This window comes from Arachis hypogaea, chromosome 3 (assembly GCF_003086295.3).
Source record: "Arachis hypogaea cultivar Tifrunner chromosome 3, arahy.Tifrunner.gnm2.J5K5, whole genome shotgun sequence".
Lineage (NCBI taxonomy): Eukaryota > Viridiplantae > Streptophyta > Magnoliopsida > Fabales > Fabaceae > Arachis > Arachis hypogaea.
In genome coordinates, this window is record NC_092038.1 from 84,616,745 (window position 1) to 84,639,923 (window position 23,179).

Consider the following 23,179-nt stretch of genomic DNA (forward strand, 5'->3'; position numbering starts at 1 on the left):
CACATTAAATATCACAGACTAATAAAAACTTTTGGGACTGTATTGTAACTTCCAACCTTTAGGATATTTTGACTCTATACATTGCATAAGTTACATTACTTAATTGATGGATTTCAATTTATTGTTACCAATCATATCTATTGCCAATTGCATGTCAGATCCAGATTATTAAAGGTTATGCCATATTTATTTGAGAGAGAAAGAACCATTCAGCAAATATTTAAGAAGAAGAGGTCAATCGATGCCAAATTCAAGAATGGTAGCTAAAGTTCAAATCTGTATCTATCAAGACCATAATTCATAAACTCCTTGAATCTTTTATTCAGTACCTTCTTGATGACTCTGGGACATTTTTGTTGCCTATTTTTGTGTTGGAAGAAGATGCCTTGCCGAATAGAATTCATAATTTAGATGATGAAGATTTTCAGGTGTCAGAAGGAACTACTGATAAAGCAGAAGAACCTTCTCCACTGCCTTCATTTCCAGAACTTGAGTTGAAAATTAAGGAATCCATTGAGTCCCTTGGGGGTGCAGTCTTCCCCAAGTTGAATTGGAGTGCCCCAAAAGATTCGGCTTGGATAAATACTTGTGGCAGCCTTCGTTGCACCTCTTTCAGTGAGATTACACTCTTATTCCGCGCATCTGACTCATTGGTGCATGATTTGTGCCACGCTTATGACTCTTGCCAAGATAAATCTTCGTCCAGAACCCAAGAGTTTTTTTCTTGCCCTTCGAAAATGGTATCCATCCCTTCAACATGACATGGAGTTTCGTTGCTTTTTGCGAGATCAGAAATTACTTGGAATTTCTCAGCGAGAAGTTACTACCTTTTATCCTCCTTCACTTGAAAAGAAGAGGAGCCTCCAATTGCTGATACAGGGATTTTTCAACAGTTATGTTAGAGATAGAGTTGAGTTTGAAAACTACTCATTTGATGTTTATATTACAAGGGACAAGAGAGTTAAGGTCATGGACTTCAACCCTTGGGTTGCCTTTACCAGAGAGGGAACCTAGAAAGTAAAAAAAAAGGGAACTGTGTATTCTTAAAAACTATTTCGACAACTGATAACAGATGAGCAATAAACATAAAGAAGTTTAACCCCAAGTATGTTGGGTCATTTGATGTATTAGAACAAACTGAACTAGTAGTATCTTAAGTGTTTTTATTACCGTACTTTTGAACTTGTGCAATGCATTCCTTACCTCGCAGCTCTTGAAATGTATTTCTCCATGCAACTTATGTCCGAGAACCTTAACCAGTTCAATTCAAGAAGATCTAGGATTTCGAGTGACTCCAATTAGGATTGACGATGTCAACATTAAGAAACTCCGAAGATAGGAGGTCTCATTAGTGAAGGCGACATGAGAATCAAGTCAAAGAGGAGAAGCATACCGGAGGATTTGAACTAGGATGAGAGAGGACTAACCGTGCTTAGTCGTAAGTAGTTAAATTTGGGAGCAAAATTCTAAATTAGGTGGGTAAGATGCAAAACCCGAAAAATTAGTAAATAATTAGCTAATAAATTAATTATTAATCAGAAAAATTAGAAAATGGGATTCTATAGTTTAATGAGGTAGAGCAAATTAAAATAAGAATTTTGACATTAATTTTAAACAATTTGGCCCAAAATTGAGCCGAACGAACCGAACTGATCGAATTGAACCCAAACTGGACCTGTGGGCCCAACCAACTCCTTTAAGTTAATGAGCATCCGTTTATTCTTCTTCTTCTTCTTCAATGAAGAACCCGTGGAGCATACAAGGAAAGGGGGGAAAGGTTCCAAACCCTTGGCATAGATTCAAACTCATGTAACTTTTGATCTGGAGCTTTGATTGATGCATCGTTTGCAGCCACGCGTCCACAATGACGAGCTCTACGAAGTCCGATACCTTTCAAGGTGAGAAAATCACATTCCTAGCTCTTACTTTCTCTTCTTCGGTTCAAAAATGTTGAGGTTTTGAGGTATTGATATTTTGTGTAATTTTGGGGTTTAAGATCAAATTGTCTTGGTGGACTTACCGAGTCTTGTCCCAATTTTCCATTGGTAAGGTGAGAATTCTAGAACTTTAGTTAATTCCCTAATTTTGTGTGTTGGGTATTAAATTTGGATATGTATATGTGTCGTGATGACTTGCATCATCTACCCTTTTTTCTTGCATAAAAAGGACCATAAAAGAGGCATAATCTCATTTGATCATTGCAATACATGCCTTAATTGATGAATATCATAGTATATTACTTTGAAATGAGTTTGTGCTGAATTTCAGGAGAAAAAGACATCAAAAATGGGAAGGAAACAACAAAACAAGTGGGGCGTGTGAAGCAGGCGTACCACTTGGAACAAACGCCACAAAATTACATTGGCGTGGCACCCCAGAAGCTGGGCGTGACACGCCAGTACAACTTTCTAGAGAGCGACAATGAAGACCATTGAAGGGGCGTGGCACGCCAATTCATCATTTAGAAGGGTTAATCACTAGGGCATGCCACTTTAGTTCGAAGGCGTGGCACGCCAGCTCCAAAATTCACTTGGGCGTGCCACTTGAGGATCAAGGCATGGTACGCCAAGCTTAAGAGACCTACAATTGAATGGGCGTGCCACTTGAGCAACATGGCATGGCACGCTGGTACAAGAATTCAGAGAGGAGGTTGATGGCTAAATGAGGTCTGGGCGTGCCACTTGAGCAACCAGGTGTGGCACGCCAATGAACAAGAAGGCAAAGCAAAGCTGGGAGTGCCACTTGGTGTCAAAGGCGTGGCACGGCAGCCCAATAATTCCACTAAGGCATGCCACTTGAACAACACAGGTATGGCACGCCAATGCACAAAGAAGACCCAAACCAAAGCTGCGCGTGCCACTTGGAGTCGAAGGCGTGGCATGCCAGCTCACATATCTCACTTGGGCGTGCCACTTGTATGACCAGGCGTGGCATGCCAACACTCAGAGAAGCCAAGCAAAAGCTGGGTGTGCCACGTGGTATCGAAGGCGTGGCATGCCAGCAAAGGAATCTCACTTTGGCGTGCCACTTGAACGTTCAGGCATGGCACGCCAGCTCTTGGAACCAAGGCTAGTGACGGGTGTGGCACGCCAGTCTCATGGCGTGGCACGCTGGTAGTGTTTTCCAGAGAAGGAGATAAGAAGCCAATGAACTGCGCGTGCCACTTGAACGATGAGGCGTGGCATGCCAGTAAGGGGATGGGGCATTTAGAGGGGCGTGGCACGCCAGACCATGGGCGTGCCACGCTGGTACAAGTTTCCAGAAAGTATGAAGATGAGGAAATAGCGTGGGTGTGCCACTTTGTATTGAAGGCGTGGCATGCCAGGCTACTTGAGGTTATTAAAATGGCCTGGGCGTGCCACTTTGGCTCGAAGGCGTGGCACGCCAGGTTACAAAGGTCAATTAAAATACCCTGGGCGTGCCACTTTGGCTCGAAGCCGTGGCACGTCAGGGATGCAATGAAGGAGGGCGTTCCACTTGGATGATGAGGCGTGGCACGCCAAGCCAGAATCAAAGGAAGCATGACACGCCAGTGAAGCGCCAGTCACATGCCAGCTGGAAGATCACGTTTGTTAAGTTTCTTTTCCCTCCAAATTGTAATTTTCTTTTCACTTTTGTATTTTCCTTTATTTTTTTAGACCTAGCAGTAGTATAAATATCCCTTGGAAGTATTAAAAAGGGAGATCTGAGTAGTAAGGGGATCGTGGATAGTTCTCGTTGGATTCACTTTTCACTTTTTACACTTTTTCTCTTCCATCTCTTATACTTTCTCTCTGAGCTATGAGTAGCTAAATTCCCTCTCATTGAGAGAGGGAGCTCTATTGTACTTGATGGATTAATGATAGTGAATTTCTTCTTCTCTTCATCTTCTCTTTGATTTGCTAGAAGGAATTTCATTTTTCATGCTTAGTGTTCAATTATCTTGGAAAAGAGATTGAATGCAAAATAGGTTTCATGGGAACCTTGGAAAAGAAAACATGAAACCATGCTAGAAATCCCTTCTCACACTTGAGTAGGATCTGGGTTTTGGTGCTTGGATATGGTGACATATAATCCTCCCTCTACTTGGACCTATGATGATGTGTGGTATAATCAGGAACCAATCATATCTCTCTTCATGAGCAATTAGACCAAGAAATTGGCTATTGATCAAGATCTGAGAGATTGAGTCACCAAGGGATTGGGGCTCAATCAATTATGATTGCCAAGAGGTCAATGAGTTGCATGATTGAAGAGGATATAAGCTGGATTTAATCCAAAGAGACAATATCTCCTGATCTCAATGAATCCCCCTTATTCTTATCTCTCCTATTCTTTTATAGCTTTCATTTACATTATGCAAATCCCCATTCCCTGTTTACATTCTTGCCATTTCTATTTCTGCACTCTATTACCTTTCTTTATTCATTTGCCATTTATGTTTCTGCCATTTATTATTCTGCAATCACAACTTATTCTGTTTAGCTTGACTAATTCACCAATTGATTAAAAATTGCTCAAATCTACCAATCTTTGTGGATACGATCCCACTTCACTGTGGGTTATTACTTGACGATAATATTGGTGCGCTTGCCAAAGAGCGAATTCACCATTTTTATTATGGGGAGTGAATTCAAACTCATCGAGTTTTATGGCGCCGTTGCCGGGGATTGGTTTGAATTGAACAATGATCAAATTGATTGGAGAACTAGATTAAGCATTTCATTCACCTTGTTGCTTTTCTTTTTTTTGTGATCTTTAATTTCTTTTTCTATCCTGATTTTTTTCTTTTTTTTTTGGGATCATCTTAACTATTCACTGCTCATATTTTCACTCTTCTAACTGTTTGATTTATTGCATCGACCAAGCTAATTGCTAATCTTAACTGAGGCTATTTTTTTTACTTGCTCTCTACCTACTGTGTGTATGATAGGTAGAAGGGGGAAAACTTCATCCTCTTTTGATAGTAAACCTGAGAGGACCTTCCTTAGATTAAGAAGGGAGGCTAGAGGCAAAGGCATAGTTGGAGAGGAACCAGGGGAAGAAGATCTAACCACTACCATGGATGACGAAGTGCAAGACAATGTTGGAGGAGGTGCTGGCAATCATGCTGGGCAAGAGAAGAGAGTCTTAGGCTCCTACATCAACCCGAATCCAGGAAACTGTGGCAGCAACATTCTCAAGCCACAATTCATACTAACAACTTTGAGTTGAAACCTCAACTCATCACACTTGTCCAGAATAACTGTTCATATGGAGGAAGTTCCCAAGAAGACCCAAATCAACATCTCAACACATTCTTGAGGATATGTGATACTGTAAAGTCCAATGGGGTACACCCTGACACCTACAAGCTACTCTTGTTCCCTTTCTCACTCAGAGATAAGGCAGCAAAGTGGTTGGAAGCATTTTCCAAAGAGAGCCTAACCACATGGGAGGATGTTGTAAACAAATTTCTAGAAAGATTTTACCCTCCACAGAGGATCAACAGGCTAAGAGCTGAGGTGCAAACTTTCAGACAGCTAGATGGTGAAACACTCTATGAGGCCTGGGAGAGGTTCAAGGATCTAACAAGAAAATGCCCACCGGATATGTTTAATGAATGGGTGCAACTTCACATTTTTTATGATGGACTAAACTATGAATCAAAGAAGGTTGTGGACCACTCTTCAGGGGGTTCACTTAACAAGAAGAAGACCATTGAAGAAGCCATACATGTCATTGAAACTGTAACTGAGAATGACTACTTCTATGATTCAGAAAGAGGCCAAAAGAAAGGGGTGTTGAAACTCAACTCTGTAGATGTCTTGCTGGCACAAAATAAGGTCATTGCAGCACAACTAGCAGCCTTGACCAAGAAGATAGAGAACAACCAAGTTGCAGTTATCCAAGCTCAAGCACCACCCCAAGAAGGAGATGCACTAGAAGTTGAATGTGAGCAACCAAACTATGTGCACAACCCCTCTCGACCACCATATGACTCCAACTCCAAGACATACAACCCAGGATGGAAGAACCACTCAAACTTTGGGTGGAGTAACCAACAAAACCACAACCAAGATTATAACAAGCCATACCAATCCAATTAGTACCAAAATCACAACCCCAACCATCAATCAAACAACAACAGACCCTACCACAATCCACCTAACACGTCATACCCTTCCACCCAGCAAACACACAACAACCACCATCAACACACATTAACCTCAACCATGCAACCATGTGAGATCAGAGGCAACTTTGAAAGAGTGGAGGCTGCAATCGCACAGCTATCATCACAGCTCACAGGGGCCATTTCCACCCTTTTGGAGAGACAAGCACGGGCTGAAAGGAAGATAGATGCCAATCAAGTAGAATATAGATTAAATATGAAAAATCAAGGCGCAGCAATCTCAAATCTGGAAGCACAAGTGGTGATTTTATCTAAGCAAATCCCAATGCTTACACACATATTTCCCAGCGACACCATAGCCAACCCAAGAGGGGAATGCAAGGCCATCACACTTAGAAGTGGAAAAGTGGTAGAAGAGGCAACCCCAAGCCAGGAGAATCATGAAAAGGAAGCTACAGAAAAGCCTGAAAACAAGAAAGAAGAAGATACCCCTGGCCCATCTTCACCGAAGCCAGTCTTGAAGCCTTATGTGCCAAAGGCACCTTATCCACAAAGGCTAAGGAAGGATGGGAAGAATAGCCAGTTTTTTAGATTCTTAGAGATCTTCAAAAAGCTCCAAATCAATGTACCATTTGCTGAAGCACTAGAGCAAATGCCCCTCTACGCCAACTTCTTGAAGGAACTCATGACAATAAAAAGAAACTGGGGAGAAAAGGAGACTGTAGTGCTACCTGAGGAGTGTAGTGCTATCATACAAAAGAAACTTCCCTAGAAAATAAAAGACCCAAGAAGCTTCCAAATCCCCTGCATCATAGGGGATATCAATATTGAGAAAGCCTTATGTGACTTGGGAGCTAGCATCAATCTCATGTCCTTGAACATTATGAGGAGGATGAGAATTGAGGAAGCCAAACCAACAAGAATGGCACTCCAACTGGATGACAGAACATTCAAGTTCCCACATGGGGTAGTGGAAGATTTATTGGTAAAAGTAGGAAAATTCATTTTTCCAGCTGACTTTGTTGTGCTGGATACGGAAGAAGAGGCTAACACTTCAATTATCCTATGAAGGCCATTCCTAGCTACTGCTGGAGCTATCATTGACGTGCAAAAAGGGGAACTAGTCTTGAGATTGCATGAAGAAAAGATGGTTTTCAATGTCTTCAAGGCAATGAGTTACCCCAAGGAATCCATAGGAGAATGCATGATGGTAGACACCATGGAACAGATAGTTCAAGGGGTTTTGAAAGAAGAGCAATGTGAAGGGACTATGGAATTGGAGCAGCAAACACCAAGTGGAGAACTACCACAAGAAATCATGGAGAGTTCAATCATGACAAACCACAAAGACAGCAAGGAAGGAGAGGCACCAAAACTAGAGCTGAAAACCTTACCATCAAACTTGAAATATGCATATTTGGGTGACAACAAGACTTACCCAGTGATTATCAACTCAAGCTTGAGTGAGGAACAAGAAGAGGAACTTATCCAAGTGCTGAAACAACACAAAGATGCTATAGGCTGGACGCTTGCAGACTTAAAGGGGATCAGTCCTTCAATGTACATGCACAAGATCCTACTTGAGGAGGGTGATAAGCCCTCAAGACAACAACAAAGAAGGCTGAACCCAACTATGAATGAAGTGGTCCAGAAAGAGGTGTTGAAGTTGTGGCAAGCTGGGATGATCTACCCCATCTCAAACAGCAATTGGGTGAGCCATGTGCAAGTAGTCCCTAAGAAAGGAGGGGTTACTGTTGTACCAAATGAGAAGAATGAGCTGATACCAACAAGAACAGTGACTGGCTAGCGCATGTGTATCGACTACAGGAAGCTCAATGAAGCCACCAGGAAGGACCACTTCCCCTTACCATTCATGGGCTAGATGCTTGAAAGACTGGTCGGACATGAATACTATTGCTTCCTAGACGGTTATTCGGGTTAAAACCAAATAGTTGTAGACCCCAAGGACCAGGAGAAAACTTCATTTACTTGTCCATATGGTGTCTTTGTTTATAGGAGAATGCCCTTTGGATTGTGCAATGCACCTGCAACATTCCAAAGGTGCATGCTCTCCATATTTTCAGACATGATTGAAAGATTCATTGAGGTATTTATTGATGACTTCTATGTGTTTGGTAACTCATATTCTGATTGCTTGTATCACTTAGCCTTGGTGCTAAAGAGATGCCAAGAGACAAACCTTGTTTTAAATTAGGAAAAATGCCATTTCATGGTTACAGAGGGGGTGGTCCTTGGTTATAAAATCTCAAAAAGAGGCATAGAATTGGACAGTGCAAAGGTGGAGGTGATTGAAAAGTTACCCCCTACCCTGCAATGTTAAAGCAATTAGAAGTTTTCTAGGACATGCTGGCTTCTATAGGAGGTTCATTGGAGACTTCAAGGTTGCCAAACCTTTGAGTAACCTACTCGTCTCTAATGTACCCTTTGTTTTTGATAATGAATGCATGCTAGCTTTTGAAGAACTTAAGAACAAACTTTCCTCTGCACCTATCATAGCACCACCATGCTGGGATTTACCCTTCGAGTTGATGTGTGATGCATCAGATTTTGCTGTGAAGGCTGTTTTAGGATAGAGGAAGGATAAATTGGTGCATGTCATTTACTATGCCACAAGGTTCTTAATGAGAATAAAAGGAATTATACCACTATAGAGAAGAAATTACTTGCCATTGTCTTTACTTTTGATAAGTTTAGATCATATCTCATTGGTTCTAAAGTAATTGTATTCACTGATCATGCAGCACTCAAATACTTGCTTAACAAACAAGAATCCAAGCCCAGACTAATAAGATGGATCCTACTACTCTAAGAGTTTGACATTGAAATTAAAGACAGGAGTGGAGTAGAGAACAAAGTGGCTGACCACCTCTCAAGGATTCCACAAGAAGAGGAAGAGGCACAGCATTTTGCAGTAAATGAAAGCTTCCCTGATGAACAATTGATGATGATCCAAGAAGCCCCTTGGTTTGTGGACATAGCCAACTTCATGGCCATTGGGGAATTACCAACCAACATCAACAAACACATGAGGAGAAAGCTCATCAAAGATGCCAAACACTACATCTGGGATGAGCCATATTTGTTCAAAAAGTGTGCTGATGGAATCTTGAGGAGGTGTGTATCCCATGGGGAAGGACAAGAGGTGCTTTGGCAATGTCATGGATCTGCATATGGAGGCCATTTTAGTGGGGAAAGAACAGCAGCCAAGGTACTCCAATGTGGATTCTACTGGCCAAGCATTTTCAAGGATGCAAAGGACTTAGTGTCAAGATGTGATGAATGCTAAAGGGCTGGCAATCTACCCAAGAAAAATGAGATGCCACAAAGGTTTATAATGCAGTTAGAATTATTTGATGTGTGGGGAATTGACTTTATGGGACCTTTCCCATCCTCCTACTCAAACAGTTATATACTTGTGGCTGTAGATTATGTATCAAAGTGGGTAGAAGCCATGGCCACTACAACAAATGACAACAAGGTTGTAATAAGCTTCTTGAGAAGGAATATTTTCAATAGATTTGGGGTTCTCAGAGCCCTCATTAGTGATGGAGGAATGCATTTCTGCAACAAACAATTGGAAACACTCCTTCTCAGATATGGAGTCAAGCACAAAGTGGCAACTCCTTATCATCCACAGACCAACGAGCAAGCAGAGATTTCCAATAGGGAGCTTAAAAGGATTTTTGAAAAAACTATTGGAAGCTCAAGAAGGGACTGGTCTAAGAAGTTGGATGATGCTTCATGGGCCTACAGGACAGCCTTTAAAACACCCATTGGGATGTCCCTATACCAATTGGTATTTGGCAAGGCTTGCAATTTGCCAGTTGAGCTTGAACATAGAGCATTCTGGGCTCTAATATTGCTAAACTTTGATGAGCAAGCTGCAGGAGAAAGGAGGCTAATGCAACTCAACGAGCTGGAGGAGTTTAGGAACCAAGCATATGAGAATGCAAAAATTTACAAAGAAAATACAAAAAGGTGGCATGATCAAAAGATAGCAAGGAGGGAGTTCACTGAAGGCCAAAAGGTGTTATTGTACAATTCTTGACTCAAATTCTTCCCTAGGAAGCTTAAGTCTAGATGGTCAGGACCCTTCACCATCATCAAAGTGTTCCCCTATTGTCAAGTGGAGCTCATGGAGGACAAAACACAAAGAACCTTCACTACAAATGGCCATAGATTGAAGTATTACCTAGGGGACTCATTGGATGAGAGGAGAGTGAGCTACTACCTCAACTGAGAAAGGAAGAACGTCAAGCTAGTGACGATAAAGAAGTGCTAGTTAGGAGGCACCCCAACACTTTATATCCTTTTGATTTATTGCTTTCTTAGAAGTAGATTGTAAATATTAGCTTAGGAGGTTTAATATCAGTTTTGGTAGTTAGGATATCTTTATGATCTATCTTCTCTTCTATTTTGGGAATTCAACTTGATGAATGCATTTACTGATGATGAGTGATTGGACTGAGAGCTAGCTAAAAAGCTAAGTTTGGTATGGCCACTCACCCACTTAATCTAGGCTTACAACCATTTGGATAAACTAATTTTGAAGAGTAAGCCCAGAGATTAAGTTTGGTGTGGCCACCACCACACAAGGATCACCGAGCAAGCCTAATATCACTCAATATGAAAGCATTTAATATATTGGTAGAAGCCTGAATATGGGTTTTAATATGTTCAGAAGAGATTAGAAGCAAAAGAATGTGAAAAGATTGGAATTATTTAGCCTCCATGAACACATTAAAAACCCAATGATGAACCCAATTTATTGAGATGCAAATGAATTAAGTTTGGTGTCCCAAGGGACACCATCAGTTGCAACTCCATTCATTGGCACTAAAAAGGAATGTGGAGGATTCTTTTGTCATTACAAATGGGGTTTCGATTTCATTTTTAGGAGGATGAGTGGGGCCCACATGATTGATAGCAAAGAAGTCAAAGTGTACTTGCACTTTGGAACTCAACACATGCAGGAAGCAAGTGAGATAAGGATTGGCGCCTCTTCCCACGCTAGGCGCCACTCCCCAAGTGGGAAAATGTTAAACCAATTCCACTTCCCACCATTCAAACCACGCCGTTCATCCCCTTTAAAACCCCTCACTTTCCCATCTCCCTCCCACTTCAAACCCCATTCCACACACGAAAGAAACCCGCACAGTTCCTTTCTTTCTCTCGTCTCTTTCCTCTTTTCATTCCCTTTCTTTCCCCTCTCTTTCTTTACTTGATTGCGATAATCAAGTCCTAAGTTTGGTGTTGGAGCAAAAACCTTGTTTTGCTTGCATTTCCTTGCAACATCCCCTTACCATCTCAGAATCCTCAAACACACTCTCTCAACCCAATGGCACCACCAAAATCCTCAGCTTCAAAGAAAAGAAAAAAACTAAAGAACCAACTTCTGGTTCCTCAAGCTCAACCTTCAATGAATACAAGTTCCTCTCCGCATTCAACCAAAACCAATTCTATGGTTGGGTGAGCGAGAGGGAAATCATCCCAGAGGTTGGCTTCCAATTGGGAAGGAACGAGCACCCTGAGATCAACATTGAGATAAACAATAGAGGCTGGACAATCTTGTGCAACCCACCAAAGAAGGTGGTAGAAAGCTTGGTGAGAGAGTTTTACGCCAATGCTGTGCCCCAGCCAGGACAGGCCTATGGTTACATCAGCTATGTGAGGGGGAAATCTATTGACTATAGCCCCTCTAACATAAAAAGGGTGCTGATGGTGAAGCGTACAAATTCCACCCAAAGCTATGAGGAGAGGATGAAACAACCAGACCCAGGATTTCATGAAATCCTGAATGAAATTTGTGTGCTCAATGTGCAATGAATAAATGACAAGGATGGGAGGCCCAACCAGCTGAGATGAAGGGACTTGAGCCCCCAAGCTAGAGGATAGCTAGATTTTGTGAGAAGATCTTTGATCCCCACATCCAACACTTCAGAGGTGACCAAGGAGAGAGCTGTGCTCATATACAACATTATGAAGGGAGAGAATGTAAATATTGGGGAGCTAATTGCCAACAACAACAACAATAAAATACTGAAAAGCACCAATGAAAGCACAAGGTTGGCATTCTAGAGCATCATACAAGAGCTATGTGATGAAGCTGGAGTTGAGAAAATAATTGATGAGGTGCTAGTGAAATAAGACAAGCCTATAACTGCCAAGAAAATGGCCAAAGTCTTGGCTGTCAACCCACTTCAGAAGGCCAGAGAGCATAGAGCTCATGCTCATATGCCACAACAACAAGAAGAGGCAGAGGAGCAACCATAGTTCCTAGCACTTCAACCGCCACAATATCACCAATACCAGTAATTTCCTGAAGTAGTAAACTGGGAGCAGCTGCAAGGAGATGTGCATCAAATGAAGGGAGATTTGCACCAATTGAGGGAAGATTGATAAACCACTATTTTATGATTCATATTGTGTTTAATTGTGTGGTTTTATCAAGTCTTTGCCCACTTATTCATATGATTTGCATGTAATTACAATTCCTTCCTAAAAATACTCTATGATTGAAAACATGCTTCTTTGGCTTTTATTTTCTTTTATTTAATCCTCTCTTATTACCATTAGATGCCTTGATATGTGTGTTAAGTGATTTCAGGAATTACAGGGCAGGAAAGGCTTAAAGGATGGAAAGGAAGCATGCAAAAATGGAAGGAACACAAAGAATTGAGGAGATAACCAGCGAGAAGTCATGCGGTCGCATGGCTGACGCGACCGCGCGAAATGGAAGAAATAACAGTGACGCGCTCGCGTGCCTGACGCAACCGCGTGGATTGGAAGCTGCATGAATGACGCGAATGCGTGGATGACGCGCACGTGTGGTACGAGAAACGCTGAGTGACGCGAACCCGTGGACGACGCGGCCGCATGACGTACGTGATCTGCAGAATTTCAGAAGTCACTGGCAGAGTTTTTGGGCCGGATTTTAACCCAGTTTTCAGCCCAGAAACATAGATTAGAGCCAGAGAACATGCAGAGACAGAGAACAACATTCATTCTGCATAATTTTTAGTTTTTAGATCTGAATTTACTTCTCCCCTAGGTTTTATTCACTTGGACATTCATTAGGATTTTGAAGATTTTGGCTTTAGCTTTTGAGAAGAGTCTACCTCTGGTACTAGTCATTATATTCTGTTATTTACTTTTCATTTATTCTTCCATATTCCTAATTCCTCCATAGTTGACATTTGATTATTTTCACAAGTTATTAATATAGGCTATTTTTATTTTCAATTAATCCCGTTCATTATTATTTATCATGTCTTCTTTTATTTTCCCCATTGATTCTGTGAAGTTTATAATTATGATGAGTGAGTAGTTCTATAACTTGATTGGGAGATGATGGAAAGGAAACCTTGAGTTGAATCACTCAAGAGAGAAATTATAATTGGGTTTATTGTTGGATCACCCTCTAATCATTGACACTAGTCCTTCCCAAGGGAGAGGATTAGGACTTGTGACTAGAAACAGCTTTCCAACTTGCCTGACTTTCCTTTACCTAGTAAGGGATAACTAAGCAGAGCAACTTCCAATTATTAATTAATCTTGAGAGTACTTCAACAAGAATAGGGCTTCCAACTAATCTACTCCCAGTCAAGGCTTTTATTTAAAATTAATTAAATTCTCTAAATTAATTTCCTATTTATCAACTCAACCATTTTTGAAAACACCTGATTGATAAAATAGCACATCTTTCTGCAACTTGTTGGGAGACGACCTGGGATTCATACTCCCAGTATTTTAATTTCAATATTATGACAACCCTTCTAAATTGATAAGCGAATTTTCAGCTGGTTAAGGACTGTACTTGCAACGTATTTCTATTAATAATTTCTTAACTCGCCAATTTTCGCCACGTCAATTTTTGGCGTCGTTGCCAGGGAGTTGCAACAGTGTGCTAATTTATTGATTGGCATTTATTTAATTACAATTTTTTTTATTTTGTCACTATGAGCTGTACGTTTCTTTCGTTAAATGACGCGTTCACTTCCTAATCCAAGCTTGCCAGTATTTGACCCTGAGATTGAAAGAACTATTTCACGTATAAGGCAAGCTCGGTGTCGGCGAGTCCTCTCTGAGGACGAACCTGAAACGTCATCTAAGGAAGAAACAAGCTCCCCCTCTACTGATCCAGTTGATTTACGTGCAGGTGACATGGCAGCACCTAGGAGAGTCACTATCCAGGAGGAAGGAGCTCCTGATTTTACACTACAACTATTCCAGGCACACCACCCAGCAGTGGCTGTGGATTTTGAAATAAAGTCTTCGCTACTCAACTTAATGCCCAAGTTTCATGGCTTACCTGCTCAAGAGCCTATCAAGCACCTTAGGGATTTTTAGACTGCTTGTTCTACTGTTAAGCATGATGGCACTGATGAAACTTCCATTTTGTTAAAAGCCTTCCCATTCTCTCTTGAGGGAAAGGCAAGAGAGTGGTACTACACTCAATCCGGAACAACTGTTTCCAACTGGGATATGCTTAGAAGAGAATTTTTGGAGAAATTCTTTCCAGCTGAGGTTACCGATAAACTGAGGAAAGATATGTCCATGATCATTCAGGATGAATATGAGACTCTCTATGAATACTTGGAATGCTTCAATAATCTTCTAGAAGCATGTCCCCACCATATGATTGACAAGATAGTGCTGCTTGGCTACTTAACACAGGGCATGAAATCTCAAGATAGGATCACATTGGAAGGTGCTAGCAATGGGTTTATGAAAAAGTACAAGACTACGGAAGAAGCATGACAATTGATAAACCCCGATTTCGTGGTTTATTTTGTGCTTATTTTGAGGGATTTATTCACCTTTTCCCACATTTATTCAATGAAATAGCATGGTTTCATAATTCTCCTTTGAATTGTGCTTGAATGTAAAAACATGCTTTTTAGGCCTTAAATCGGTAATTTTAATTCATTTTAATTCCATTCGATGCCTTGATGTGTTTATTAAGTAATTTCAGGTCCATAAGGCAAGTATTGGATGGAAGAAATGAAGAGAAAAGCATGCTAAAAGGAGAATGGATGAAGAAACAAAGATTTGGAATGCATCAATGGACGCGCACGCGTACAAAGCGCGCATGCGCAAAAGTGGTTTTCCACAAGGACGCGCACGCGTACATACCGCTTCCGCGCGGATGAGGATTTGCCAATCGACGCACACGCGCACATGGCGCGCGCGCGCCAATACTCTTACTTGGCCCACTTAAAGGCAAATCGCTGGGGGCGATTTCTGAGCAGCCCAGGCCCAATTCTAACTTGTTTCTGAGTGTATTTCATGCAGAATTGAAGTCCAAGCAAGAGGGAAGCAATTAATTGTAGGTTTAGCATCATGTAGGTTAGTTTCTAGAGAGAGAAGCTCCCTCTTCTCTCTAGAATTAGGTTAAGTTAATTTCCATCTTAGATCAAGGTTTAATTTCATGTTTTTATCTTGTTTCTTTTATGATTTCTTACTTCTACTCCTTCATTCTCATGATTTGTAGTGTTAATTTCCCTTTTTGCTCTCTTTTATGTTCATGAACCCATGTTGGATTGATTTACTTTTAATGCAATTTAATGTTTGTTGTTCTTTTATTGTTGATTTGAATTGTGGATTTACTTTTCTTGCAATTGGTAGTTGGTAGATTTTATATTCTTGCTCATTTTACCATGCTTTCCATTTGTATCCACCAAGTGTTTGACAAATGCTTCGTTGAACCTTAGAGTAGATTTTGAGCATTCTTGGCTTGGAAAGAGTGATTGGGCAATCTTGAGTCATGAAAACCCAACTCATGTTGGTAATATAGAGTTGTTAGCTAGTATTGTTTCCATTGACGCTAATCTTTTGCTAATTTAATTAGTGAGTTGATTAGGACTTATGGAAGATTATTTCCATTGACGCTAATCTTTTGCTAGTTTAATTAGTAAGTCGATTAGGACTTTTGGATTTAGATTAGCTAGTCTCATTAGACTTTCTCCCTATTCGTTGGAGTTGACGTAATGAGATAAATTCTTGTTTATTATTGTGACATGATTGGTTAATCTTGTTTGACATTCTCCCTATTTGTTGGAGTTAACTAAATAAGATGAATTAATCATGCATGACTAGGATAGAAAGCCTATGATCTCAATCCATTGCCATGAATGTCTCTCTTTATTACTTGCTTTCTTTAATTACTTGCTCAATTTACTTTTCTTGTCTTTTTATTTTATTGCCCCTCTCATCAACCAAAACCCCCTATAACCCTCATAGCCAATAATTATACATTTCATTGCAACTCTTCGTGAGATGACCCGGAGTCCAAATACTCCAGTTATAAATTCATTTGGGGTTTGTTACTAGTGACAACCAAAATTTTTGCATGAAAGGATTATTGATTGGTTTGGAAACTATACTTCATAACGAGACTTCATTAGATAAATTCTAAATCGTCAAGAAATCCGATCATCAACAATTGATCAGCGACTTAGCTGAATCTACTAGGAATCACAGGCAGAAACAAAGTTGGTCAAGAGCTATTGTAGAGGTATCCACTAGCAAAGAGACTGCTGCTATAGCTCAGAGCTTATGTGAAATGACTAGCTTGCTGAAGCAGATGCAGCTAAGTCAACAACAGGCTCAGCAAGTTTAGCCTTCTCCACCACAGCAGAGCCAGCAGTTGGTTCCACAAAGAGTATGTGGAATCTGTGCAGATTACAGTCATTACACTGATGAGTGTCCGCAACTCCAACCAGAAGACCACAATGTAGCAGCCACTCATAACTTCTATGACTGTCCCAATCAAGGGTACAATCAAGGTGGCAGCTATAACCATGGATGGCATGATAACTCTAACCAAGGCTGGAGAGATAATTCTAACCAGGGTTGGAGGGACAATCATAACAGAGGAGGTAGAGATAATAATAGAAATCAGAGGTGGAATAACAATAACAACTTCAGGCAGCAGAATCAGAATCAGGCCTACAGAGCACCTCATTTAAGACAGCCTCAAGAATTTCAGCAGACCTCTCAGATCACTTATCCTTCTTCATCTCCTAATGATGAGTTACTACAATCTATTGATTAGAGACAACAAGCCATGGAAAACAACCTCACTTCTACTCTGAATGGTCTGAATTCTACTTTGCAAGCCCTTGTCTCACAGATTGGATCACTGAACAACTCCAACAACCAGTCCTCAAGCTCTGGTGGACTCCCCTCTCAACCATTACCCAATCCAAAGGGTGGCATTAATGCCATCACCCTGAGGTCCGAAACCACATTGCAAGAGAGGAATCAGGAAGAGCCAAACCTACCTGAACACACCACAGCTGAAGAGGTAGTGGAAATAGAAGATGTTGAGGAAGAAAAGGGTACACAAGACATGGCTGAGGAAGAAGACGCTAGATCACAGGAAGAAGCACCAAAGGACGCAGACACTGTAGAAAATGCCATTCCTATTCCATTTCCACAACTTGCAAAGAAGCCCAGGAAGCAGTTGGAACCTGATCCCAAAATGGTAGAAATATTCAAAAAGGTTGAGGTAACTGTTCCCCTTTTTGATGTTATTCAACAGGTACTGACGATTGGATTTTTGACGGTTTAGAATTTCACTAATGAAATCTCGTTGTAAAGTATAGTTTCTAAACCAAGCAATAATCCTTTCATACAAAAATTTGTTTGTCACAAGTACAAACCCCTAAAATTAATAACCGAAGTATTTAAACCTCGGGTCGTTCTCCCTAGGATTTACAATAAAGTGTCTTGTTATTGGTTGTGAGTTATATTTGGGGTTTATAAGATTTTAGACAAGAAATATAAATGGCAAAGAAAATAAACTAACAACTAGCAAAGCTCTTGGCAAGATATGAGAACTAGAAGTCCTATCCTAGTTATCCTCCTCAATTGTGATGGCAAATTGTCCATTGCTCCCACTTAGTCAACCTCTAACCATGGAGGAAAGTTAAGTGGATGAATCAATTTGATTCCTCAAGTCCTAATCAATTCCCAAAGGAAAGACTAGCTTTAGAGGCATTCAAATCAATTAGCAACTTCTAATTATCAATCAACAAAGGAATTAGATAACTCAAGAGTCACTAATTACTCTACCTAGGCCAAGAGGAACAAAAACCTACACTAAAATCCAACCAAACATTTCATCAAACACTTAGAAGGCATAAAAGAAAAGCATAGTAAATTGATAACAAGAATAGAATCTAACTACAATTATTGCAAAGAATTAACAACAACAATCAAAGAAACACAATTATTATGAATTACCTTGAATTGAATTGAAAGAAAGTAGAAGGAACAATACTAGATCTACAACAAAATATAAGAGCAACATAAAAGAAATTACATCAAAAGAATAGGAGAAGGATGAATGTAACTACAAGGAATTGAGAAGATAGAGGTAGAAGAAGATGAATCTAAATCTAGATCTAAGAACTAAACCTAATCCTAATCCTAATTCTAGAGAGAAGTGAGAGCTTCTCTCTCTAGAAACTACTTCTAAAACTAACTATCTATCTAATTATTCCCTAATTAGTCTATGGGTGTGAATGTGTGTGAATGTATGTGAATGTATATCAATCCCCTTCAATCCTTGGCTCTTATATGCATTTTGGCGCCAAAGTTGGTTGCTGAAAACCTTCCAAAATCGCCAGGCACGTGTTACATTAATGAGGTCATGTGCCACCATCGGCGCGTGAGCGCGCGGTACGCGTGCGCGTCCTTTGCCTGTTTCGCAATGTGCGCGTGCGCGTGCATGGCCTGGATCAATTCTTTGGCTCTTTTGTGCTTCCCTCCACTTGTATGCTTCCTTCCTTGCTTCCTTTGATCCATGCCTAGCCTATTTCAACCTGAGATTACTAGCAAACACATCAAGGCATCTTATGGAATCAAAGAGAAACTTAGAATTCATCAAAATAAGGCTCAAAAAGCATGTTTTTACACTTAAGCACGAATATGGGAGAGATAACAAAACCATGCTAATTCATAGGCTAAATGTGACAAAAGGTTATCAAGACACTCTAAATTTAATACAAAACAAACCGTCAAATTGGGGTTTGTCAGGTACCTAAATACGCAAAGTTTCTAAAGAATTTATGCATACATAAAGACAAAATTAATGAATTAGGAACTATTCCTTTAGGTAGTTCTATATCCGCTTTAATGGGAAATATACCTGAAAAATGTAGTGACCCAGGCCCATGCATGGTTAACTGTACCATTGGAGGTGTGATATTTTCTGACTGCATGTGTGATTTAGGAGCGAGTGTTAGTATAATGCCTTTGTCTGTATATGATGTTTTGAGGCTCCCTCCCTTAAAAAGGTCAGCAGCTCGTTTTGTGTTAGTAGATAAAAGTATTATTACAGTGGCTAGAGTTGCTGAAGATGTATTAGTGGGTATTAAAGGTCTCACTTTTCCCATTGTTTTTTACATCCTGGAGATGCCCCAAAATGACTCAGAGAAGCCATCATCAATCCTACTCGGAAGACCTTTCTTGAAGACCTCGAAGTTCAAATTAGATGCTTTTTCAGGAACATACTCTTTTGAAATAGACGGCCGAGTAGTAAGCTTCAATCTGAATGGAGTTATGAAGCACCCTTCAGAAGATCATTCTATCCTCCAGTGTGACATCATAGATGAAACCGTAGCTGAAGTTCACCAGGAGGAGTTTGAAGAGAAGTACATAGGACAAGGTCCGAGTGTGGGGAATTCTGAGGACAATGAAAGTACTCTACCAGTGCCACCAGCTCCAGACAATCCAGAGCCTGACCATGAACAGAAGTTAGAATTAAAACCCCTCCCTCCACACCTCAAATATGCTTACCTCGAGGACAAGCAGAAGTTTCCAGTTATCATTGCACGGGACCTCACTTCTCAACAGGAAGAGCAGTTAGGCACAAGAAAGCAATTGGGTGGAGTTTGGCAGACATAGTAGGCATCGACCCTCAAGTTTGTGAGCACAGAATCTTTTTAGAAGAAGGAGCAAGACCCGTTCGTCAACCCCAAAGATGACTGAACCCCACTATCTTAGAGGTTGTCAAGAAGGAAGTGACCAGACTATTAGAGGCAGATATTATCTACCCCATCTCAGACAGTGAATGGGTGAGCCTAGTACAAGTGGTGCCCAAGAAGTCTAGAGTCACTACAGTGAAGAATGAGCATGGAGCGCTCATAGCGACCAGAGTACAGAACGCCTGGAGGGTCTGCATTGATTATAGGTGTCTCAACCAAGCCACTCGTAAGGATCACCTACCCTCTTCCATTCATTGATCAAATGCTGGATCGTCTGTCAGGTAAATCACATTATTGCTTTTTAGATGGTCACATAGGCTATTTCCAGATTCATATAGCCCTTGAAGATCAGGAAAAGACTACTTTTACATGTCTTTTTGAAACTTATGCCTATAAGAGAATGCCCTTTGGCTTTTGCAATGCACCAGCTACTTTCCAAAGGTGCATGATGAGTCTTTTCTCTGACCTTCTTGAGGACTGTATGGAGGTTTTTATGGATGATTTTAGCGTTTATGGTGATTCCTTTAGCCTTTGCTTGGATATTTTATCTAGAGTACTAGATAGATGTGTCAGTACAAACCTTGTATTGAATTTTGAGAAATGTCACTTTATGGTAAGACAAGGAATTGTACTAGGACATGTTGTGTCTAATACTAGCATTTCTGTAGATCCAGCAAAGGTGAATGTTATTTCTAGTTTGCCTTACCCTTCCTTTGTGAGGGAAGTCCGTTCATTCCTTGGCCATGCAGGTTTTTACCGAAGATTCATTAAGGACTTTAATAAGGTAGCACTTCCCCTATCCAGGTTACTGCAGAAAGATATCGAGTTCGAGTTCAGCGAGGATTGCAAACAAGCGTTTGATAAGCTGAAGACCGCCCTGACTCAAGCTCCAATTGTGAGAGGACCTGACTGGAGCCAGCCATTCGAAATCATGTGTGATGCTTCCAACCATGCAGTAGGAGCAGCGCTGGCTCAACGTGAAGGTAAAGATCCTTTTGTCATTGCTTATGCGTCTAAGACTTTAGACACTGCTCAGTCTAACTACACTACTACTGAAAAAGAGCTTCTTGCTATTATTTTTGCTCTGGATAAATTCCAAGCCTATTTACTTGGTGCTAAGGTAGTAGTGTATTTAGACCACGCAGCTCTAAAGTATTTATTAGCTAAAAAGGAATCCAAACCAAGGCTTATACGTTGGATACTGCTACTACAACAATTTGATTTAGAAATAAAGGATAGGAGTGGTAACCAGAATCTAGTGGCAGACCACTTGAGTCGCCTTGAGCACATTAAAGATGACTCCACTCCTATAGCTGATAATTTTCCATTTGATAACCTACAAGCAGTATCTGAAGTAGTCCCTTGGTATGCACCTGTCGCTAATTATCTAGTTAGCCGCACTTTTTCTCCAAACTTTACTAAGCACCAAAGAGACAAGCTGAAAAGCGAGTCTAAATATTATATATGGGATGACCCATATTTATGGAGATGTGGCGCTGACCAGGTAATTAGAAGGTGTATGCCTCAATCAGAATTCCAGTCCATTTTAGATGCCTGTCACGCATCTGAGAGTGGAGGACATTTTGGCTCTCAAAGTACAGCTAGAAAAATCTTAGACTGTGGATTCTGGTGGCCTACTCTTTTTAAAGACGCTGCTGAATTTGTAAATCTTGTCCCCCATGCCAAAGGTTTGGTAATATATCCCAGAGGGATGAAATACCTCAACAAATTATGCTTTTCTGTGAAATTTTTTATGTTTGGGGCATTGACTTCATGGGTCCATTTCCAAATTCTAATGGCCACCTTTATATACTGTTAGCTGTAGATTATGTTTCTAAATGGGTGGAAGCAATTCCTACCCGTACTGATGATGCTAGCACTGTTGTTTCCTTTGTTAGAAACCACATTATTTGTCGCTTTGGATCACCACGAGCAATCGTGAGCGATCAAGGCACCCATTTTTGTAACAGGAGACTAACAGGATTACTGAAAAAGCATGGGATCATTCATAAAGTAGCAACAGCCTACCATCCTCAGACTAACGGGCAAGCCGAGGTGTCTAACAGAGAGATAAAGCGCATATTGCAGAAGATAGTCAAACCTCACAGACGAGACTGGAGCACCAGGCTACAAGATGCACTCTGGGCATACAGAACAGCGTACAAGACACCCATTGGGATGAGTCCTTTTCGCTTAGTCTATGGAAAGGCCTGTCATCTTCCAGTTGAAGTGGAGCACAAAGCTTTTTGGGCAGTAAAGGAGTGCAACATGGGATTTGAGAAAGCCGGAGCTGAAAGGAAGTTGCAACTGCAGGAATTGGAGAGCCTTCGCCTAGAAGCTTATGAGAACTCAAGGCTGTACAAGGAGAAAATGAAAGCTGTACATGATCAACACATCAAGAGGAAGGAGTTCCAACATGGGGATTTAGTCCTCCTTTACAACTCTAGACTGAAGCTCATGCCAGGCAAGCTGCGACAAAGGTGGGAAGGTCCATATAGAGTCGAGAAGGCTGAGCCATACGGAGTTTTTCACCTAAGTCACCCTTCAAGCTCTGAACTCATCAAGGCTAATGGACATCGTTTGAAGCTCTACCATGGTGAGAAGGTGACAAAAAACAAGGAGTTAGATATCTTCCTCTTGGAGGATCCACTCGCAACAGAAAACTGAGCTGAGGAAGCGTCCAACTTAAGGACGTTAAAGCAAAGTGCTAGGTGGGAGACAACCCACCACGGTATGATCGTTCCTCTTCTTCTCCTTATCTTCCCTCATCTATAACTCTTCTCTGTACTACTGCCTATATCTTGCACCTCATCTGCATACTGCATTTGCATAATAAAAAAAACAAAAAAAAACAAAAAAAGAAGAGAATTCGCACGCGATGCGCCAGCGTCACCAAAGCGTCCGCGTCGCATGAGCATTGGAAATAAATAAGATTGGATAGAGAGTTGCGCCGGAATGTGGCTGGAGGTGTGCCTTTGGCACAAATTGATCCACGCGACCGCGTCGCTGACGCGTCCGTGTCATGTGGGAAAAATGCCTCCCACGCGTCCGCGCCACCCACGCGAACGCG

At 41.0% G+C, this 23,179-nt stretch overlaps 1 non-coding gene and 1 pseudogene across 1 annotated transcript; one reads left to right on the plus strand and one right to left on the minus strand.

The window, feature by feature from the left end:
• The first annotated feature begins 224 nt into the window (after window positions 1-224).
• The window catches only part of LOC112770548 (uncharacterized), a 44,354-nt pseudogene continuing 21,399 nt past the window's right edge, over window positions 225-23,179 (plus strand).
• Window positions 5,469-5,576, minus strand: LOC112793309 (small nucleolar RNA R71). The gene has a single exon (XR_003198007.1). It is a non-coding gene; the product is annotated as a small nucleolar RNA R71 (small nucleolar RNA).